This window comes from Apium graveolens, chromosome 1 (assembly GCF_009905375.1).
Source record: "Apium graveolens cultivar Ventura chromosome 1, ASM990537v1, whole genome shotgun sequence".
In the NCBI taxonomy this organism is placed as follows: Eukaryota; Viridiplantae; Streptophyta; class Magnoliopsida; order Apiales; family Apiaceae; genus Apium; species Apium graveolens.
In genome coordinates, this window is record NC_133647.1 from 80,030,716 (window position 1) to 80,037,619 (window position 6,904).

The 6,904-nt window shown below is 36.3% G+C and overlaps 1 non-coding gene across 1 annotated transcript; it reads left to right on the forward strand.

Moving 5' to 3' along the window:
- Positions 1–1,038: 1,038 nt before the first annotated feature.
- On the forward strand, positions 1,039–1,145 carry LOC141680738 (small nucleolar RNA R71). The gene has a single exon (XR_012558404.1). It is a non-coding gene; the product is annotated as a small nucleolar RNA R71 (small nucleolar RNA).
- Positions 1,146–6,904: the final 5,759 nt, after the last annotated feature.

Consider the following 6,904-nt stretch of genomic DNA (forward strand, 5'->3'; position numbering starts at 1 on the left):
ACATAAAAGTTATTCCTAAATCCTCATACATGGTTAGAGTTAGGACATATCTCTTTCAGAGGATAGATCTGTTTCTCCCCTGTATTAACCTCAGGAGGAGTGTGTTCCACAGTAGTCTTCCTTGGTTCCACCTCTGCTTCCTTCTGCACTTCTTCTTCAGCCACAACTGCATTTTCCAAAACTTGAGATTTTTCAGGCTCTTCGTCTTGCTGAATTTTGGGGCTTGTGACCTTTCTAGACCTTAAGGTGATGGCGTTCACCTGCTCTTCAACTTCCCTCTTGCCTGGATTTGTTTCTGTATCACTAGGAAGCGTTCCTGATGGCCAATTCAATAAGGCATTATCAATTTTCCCTATTTGGTTGTCCAAAGTCTTGATAGAAACAGCCTGGCTTTGTCATATAAGAGCCTGGTTTTTGCACATAAGCCTCAACTCCTCCAATTCAGATTTTTCATTCGAAGATAGACCTACATCATGAGTTTGTTTTTGAAGTTGGAGTTGTTCTCTTGGTGCAAATTGTTGCTGAAAACCAGGAGGGTTGAATAGCTTATTTCCAAACTGCTGGAACGACTGTTGCATCGCATTCTGATTGTTGTTCCAGCTGAAGTTAGGATGATTATAGTTGTAAGGATGATAAGTGTCTGGAACTGGTTGCTGCGCTCTCTGAAAGTTGCTCACAAACTGAGCTGAGTCACTAGATATAGCGCATTGCTCCATCGCATGCGAACCTGCACATAGCTCACAAACACTGGTTATCTGATTAACACCCAAGTTAGCCAGAGAATCGATCTTCATAGACAACTCCTTTAGTTGAGCAGTGATAGCCATAGCTGTATCCACCTCAAGAACTCCTGCTACCTTATTCTGTGGCAATATCTTGGTTGGATACTGATATTCATTAGCAGCCATCAGTTCAATTAAATCATAAGCTTCCTCATAGCTCTTTGCCCATAATGCTCCACCTATTGCTGCATCGAGCCTGGGTCTGGACTGTGCTCCCAACCCATTATAAAAACAATTGATGATCATCCAATCAGGCATTCCATGATGAGGACACTTCCTAAGCATCTCCTTGTAGCGCTCCCAAGCTTCATATAAAGATTCTCCTGATTGCTGCGCAAATTGAGTAAGAGCATTCCTGATTACAGTTGTCTTCGCCATGGGGAAAAATTTAGTAAGAAACATCTGAGCAAGATCTTCCCAAGTAGTAATTGAACCAGCTGGTAGAGAGTGTAACCAGCTCTTAGCCTTGTCCCTCAGAGAGAATGGGAACAGTCTCAGCTTCACAGCATCTTCAGAAACACTGTTGAACTTGAAGGTGTCGCAGATCTCAATAAAGTCCCTAATGTGCATATTGGGATCTTCAGTTGGAGAACCCCCAAATTGGATTGAATTCTGCACCCATTGAATTATGTCAGGCTTGATCTCAAAGGTAGTATCTGTGATAGCTGGCCGGACAATGCTAGATTAAATGTCATTGATCTTGGGTTGAGAAAAATCCATCAAGGCTTTCGTTCGTGCTGCTGGATCTCCTATTGTAATGAGTACCTGAAACACAAACAAATAAACCGTGAAAGTAAAAGAATCCGAGTCAGTGAACTTTAACGACCACTAATGACAAGTATATAAACTAAAAATTAACACCGAGTCCCCGGTAGCGGCGCCAAAAACTTGTTAGGGCAAAAACACGCACTAATATTCACGCAAGTATACGCGTTCGCAAGTAGTATAAGATATAAATTAGATTCGTTCCCATAGAGACTAGTTTAGGTTAAGTTCAATTTATGCATCTATGCAACAATGTATGGTTATCGCTCAATGCTAAGACAAATAACAAATTGGGTTTTTATTAAACTAAGAGATTATACTAACTAACATTAACTAAGAGAATTGAGGTTGAATTACTATATATGACAGACATGGGATTCTAACTTCATTAAATACTTCATTCAATAGCCTTTTCGTTCTTAACCTTAGCATGTGATGGTGATGACACTAATCAGATAACACGAAACTGATAAACGCCAACTTTCGTTGCACGAGTACCATTCTACCAGACATCCACAAAAGAGATAGAAGCTGAATAGGCACCAATTATATTGAGACCCTATATGTCTATAAAATTTGACAACATAACGATTTAAGCACAAGTTATCCATAATGATTACATAGGGAAAGTAAAACGTTAAAGTTACCTACGAATCATGCATACACATACATGAACCTATGCTAGCATGGCAAGTTCTAAACCTCTATATTCACTGTCGCTTCAATAGAGATTAACATGCTATCTTATATGTTAGCTACGCACATAAGACGAATAAGCACAACCAATACTAGGATATCAATCAATCACCTCACACCAAGATATAGAAACAAATTAATTATTGAAATCCATAAGTAAATCCGCTAGAACCCCATGACAACGATTAGTTCATAATTGAACTCATCGTCACCATGGGTTCCAATGAAAGCATGGTATAAACAAGGTCTTAAATAAACTGAATAATAATTAAAGTACGAACAAACGAGATCTAGGTTCAACAAGAACGAAAACGAGCATCCAAAGTTACAACTAATTCAAAGAATCACAAGTTGAAAACAAGATCTTCTTTTTCGGAGTTGTTCTGTGCTTCTAGGTCTTCTCCTTGGTATCCAAATCTTTCCTGATGATGAAAACCCTTTTTTTTTAAGTATATATACGCCCCTAGTGTACCTGGACCATTAAAATCGTCAAATTCCACTCAAAAAAGGTTTTTTTCAGTGAAATCAGCGACCAGCCGCGTCTTGGGCGGCCGCTCAGCTCTCCGGGCGGGCGCTCAGCTCTCCTGGGCGGCCGCTCAGCTCTCCTGGGTGGGCGCTCAGCTCCTGTCTGGAAAAATTTCTGATGAATCTTGTTTTGGCCATAACTTGAGTTCTACTTGTCAGAATTAGGCGATTCAACTACCTACGCGAAGCTAACGAGATTCTCTATAACTTGACAATGGACTAGGCTTCCAATTCTGAGCACTTTTTATCATATTTCCTTTAAAAACTCTTTTCTTCATATAACTAATACCTGAAATGCAATAAAAGAAAAACATATCAAAATACCAACAACTTGAGTCCAAAACATCAATTTAAGATAAAGCGTTCCAAGTGGATATAAAATCCACTTATCATTCAACCATAAAGAAGAATACCTCCCAATATACCAAGAAAAGTTTAAACCTTCATCCAAACTTTGTTTAAGTTTTAAGTTTCAAGAAAAGTAAGGATCTAAGTATGGTTTTGATGATTGATTTGATAATATCTTGATGTTTAGTTAATTAGTTTTAAGGTTGATAATTGTTACCTCAAGAACATGATGTTTTTGAGAGGATTTAGTGTTGAGATGATGATTTGATGATTGTTGATGGTGGTATAATGATTTAAGACGTAAACAAAATTCGAATCGTAATCGTAATCGTAACCTCGTTAATACGAACAAAACTCAACTTAAATTTCTGCAGAAGTTCCCGAATGTATAAACTGTAGTTTATTAAAAACTAACACTTGATTATGATATAAAATATTATAAGGATCGTTTAGGCGCTTCAATCGCTTGATTCCGATTTACGGATCAAAAGTTATGACCGTTTTCGTAAAAGGGGTTTACGCGACAAAACTGCTACAAATTATAAACTTTGTAAATATAAATGATCAATTTAAAAATATTTAAAAATCATGAAATTATTACAGAGAGTACAAAATAGAGTTTATTAGATTTTATAAAAATTTCAAGTAAAAATGGTGATTTTTCAATTTTATAAAAATGTCAGAGCCGAGGTCGCGCGGAGTACGAAAGTCAAAAACAACCCGTTGTTAGGAAACTGCCACTTCGGGATTTTCACCCCTGTTCCCAGAAAACTATTTTCAACTGATGTGTTCTAAATTTTGTCTAGATCGCGCACGCAAAAAAGGTGTATCAATTGAGTTAACGGTTTGAGAGATATCAATATTTTAGTGAAAGCGGTTTGAATAGTAAAACTCTGTAGTTGACCGAACTTTTGAAATGCTTTTCACCTAATTAAATTCATTTTATCAAAATGAAACTTTTAGGATAAATATTACAAGCACTCAAGAAGCTCCTCGAGGTGGTTTCGTATTAAAATATTAATTTTACGATTTATTATAAAATGATGGAGTGCGAGTAGCGTAATTGTAATATTCGTTAAGTCAAATCTAGGAGACCACTTTGATCGTCCGTTTCAACCAAGGAGTGATACTTATTTTGAGTCGGTCGAATGATGAAATTTATGAAGTATTGAACTTATTAGAAATATAAGTTGGTGATGAGAGTAGGAATACTGATTAAGATTATGATGTTTGTTGATTAGAAAACCCGGAACGAGAGAAAGTCGGGAAACGTGTCTTGGACTCGAGGAAAGTTTTCAGACCCTACCTTTTTTTGAAACTGTTGTGTTGTGTTTGTTTTCAAATAATGTCGATATATACATGATGCTATATTTACGATGTTTTACGAATTATGTTATATAATAACATACGATATGATAATGATTTTGGTATATGAATATTACCGAATTTCAATCGATAACGCTAGAGAGTAGCGTTGTATATATGAGGAGTATATTTTAGACCGAGGATCGGTCAGTATAATTTTATGAGAACCCGGAAGTATTCCGGAGGTATTTTATTTAAGAATACAAACGCTATAGTAGAGCGTAATATATAAGTTATAAGACCGAGAGTCGGTCAGTTTTTATAAAGTTTATACTCGGGAATTATCCCGGAGATGTTTTGGATCATTAAAAGCCCGTACTTATTTTATTCCAGGGACTCGATATCCACTTGCGAAATATTAAATACCTCGAACTTTTATTAAAACGATTTCCAAAGATCGTATTCCCTCAACTACATTTTATTATTTTAATAATAAATATTAATTAACTATTCATTTATTATGGGAGAAGTATTCTCCAACGATTATTTATTTCAAACCCGATTAAATATTAAAGATTATTATATTACTTAAACATAAACTAGTTGAGGAATATTATTTCAATAATCTTTTTAAAGCGTAATTTTTTGAGGTTTAATTATTTAACGATTGATATTTAGTTATTAAATGATTTATTTATGATTTAAAAATCATAAAACCTGATTTAAAATACTTTCTGATTTCCGGAAAATCATTCAAATAATTTCAGATCGTCGAAGAATATTATCTGGACTTATTTTAAATATTTTGAATATAGTTTCAAAAGAAACTCCCCCTTATTTACTTATCTGTTGACAACGGTCAACTCACATCCTTAGTACTTCCTCCGAAAAATTCGGAAGTACGTATACATATACATATATACGCTAATAAAACAAGTTGTTTCCATCAACAAGCGAAATGCTTGGGGGAGCTTCGATGTGGTTCGAGTTCTCAAGATATGATAGAATTCTGTTAAAGGACAAGGGAAGGGTAGACTCTAGTACTATGTGTGCTAGATGGACTACCAAAGGTACCGCAGGCGAAGGTACTCTGTGTACTCAGGAACTTGTGAAGTATGTATATACCCAAAAATGGGACATATAGCCCGAATGCGGCAAGGGTGATAATCGGGATACGAAGGTGTCATCCTTCTACTAGTAGAAAAGGTTACTATTTCCGTAGTACGACTGATCATCGCATGCGGTGGCTCCAACGAATGTCCTATTCTTCCAATTGGAATTGTGATCCAATACCGTAACCCAAGCCTAGGTGCTGGGTTTACCATTAAGGTATTCGCAGTGTCAGGGTTTACCATTAAGGTATTCGCAGTGTCACACCCCAACTTAAACAGCAAATTAAATATAACTATTACAACAAATAAATAAACATACCCAAATCCAAGATCTTACAGTTTAGGGTTTGGAACAGCCCAACACTACCATCTATTACAACTGATTTTAAATACCGAGTCCTCACACAAACTACTATCACTTATTCTACCTGAGCTCGAACATAAGCATCAGCATTACAGGTCTTACGGGCAGTCTGCTTGAATCTAACCATAGCTGTTAGCTGTAATATCGGGTAAAGCAAGGAGTGAGCCAAATGCTCAGCAAGTGCTAAACAATACGATACAAATCATAAATCGAGATATATATTAAAGAATGTCAATGGAAAGACATAACCAGTGATAACGAGAGATAAAACTTTGGGTGATGGCATCATTTCGTTTGTATCAAAACAATTTCAAAATCATTTTATGACGCTACAGATTACAGCCGGTGATCAGCCGCGAAGTAATCCCGAACCTCGTTGGGTTCTAAAACATTAATGGGAATCCCTAGGCAACTTTTAAGCCTAATATAAGTGTGGAAAGGACTCGCGTCTCAGTCCAGACCCACTATTCAAAGAAAACATTTATCCCCCTTTGGGACTGAAAACCCACATTTTATTTATTTCAAAAACTGATGCCGATTTATAACAAAATCTCTTTTACAGTAAACATTTTTTTATCAAGGGATTATAGATCAACTCGAAACACGGGAAATATGGTACTAAATCTCAGGGCCATGATTCACAAAACTATACTCTATTAAAGTAACTGAATGGTTTTCATATATCAAAGATTGGATAAGGGGATTTAGTGAGGCTATTGGATATTATAAAGGGTAATGCCAAATTGGGCTTAAAGCAATGGTTTCTCATCAATGTTCAAGTCCTGGATCATCAAGAAGATAAGCTTTATGAATACTAAGGGTGTTAAGGTATGCAGAAATGATCTTTAACTCAGGATATATCAGAATTGTCAAGCTCTAGGATAAGAAAGAGGAGTATCAATCAATGAGGAATCACTTTGATAAGTATCTGGCTTTTAGGGTTCAAGGTAATGTTCTATAGGGGTTCAAGTATCAGGATGAGATATCAATACTTAGGAATCATCAGC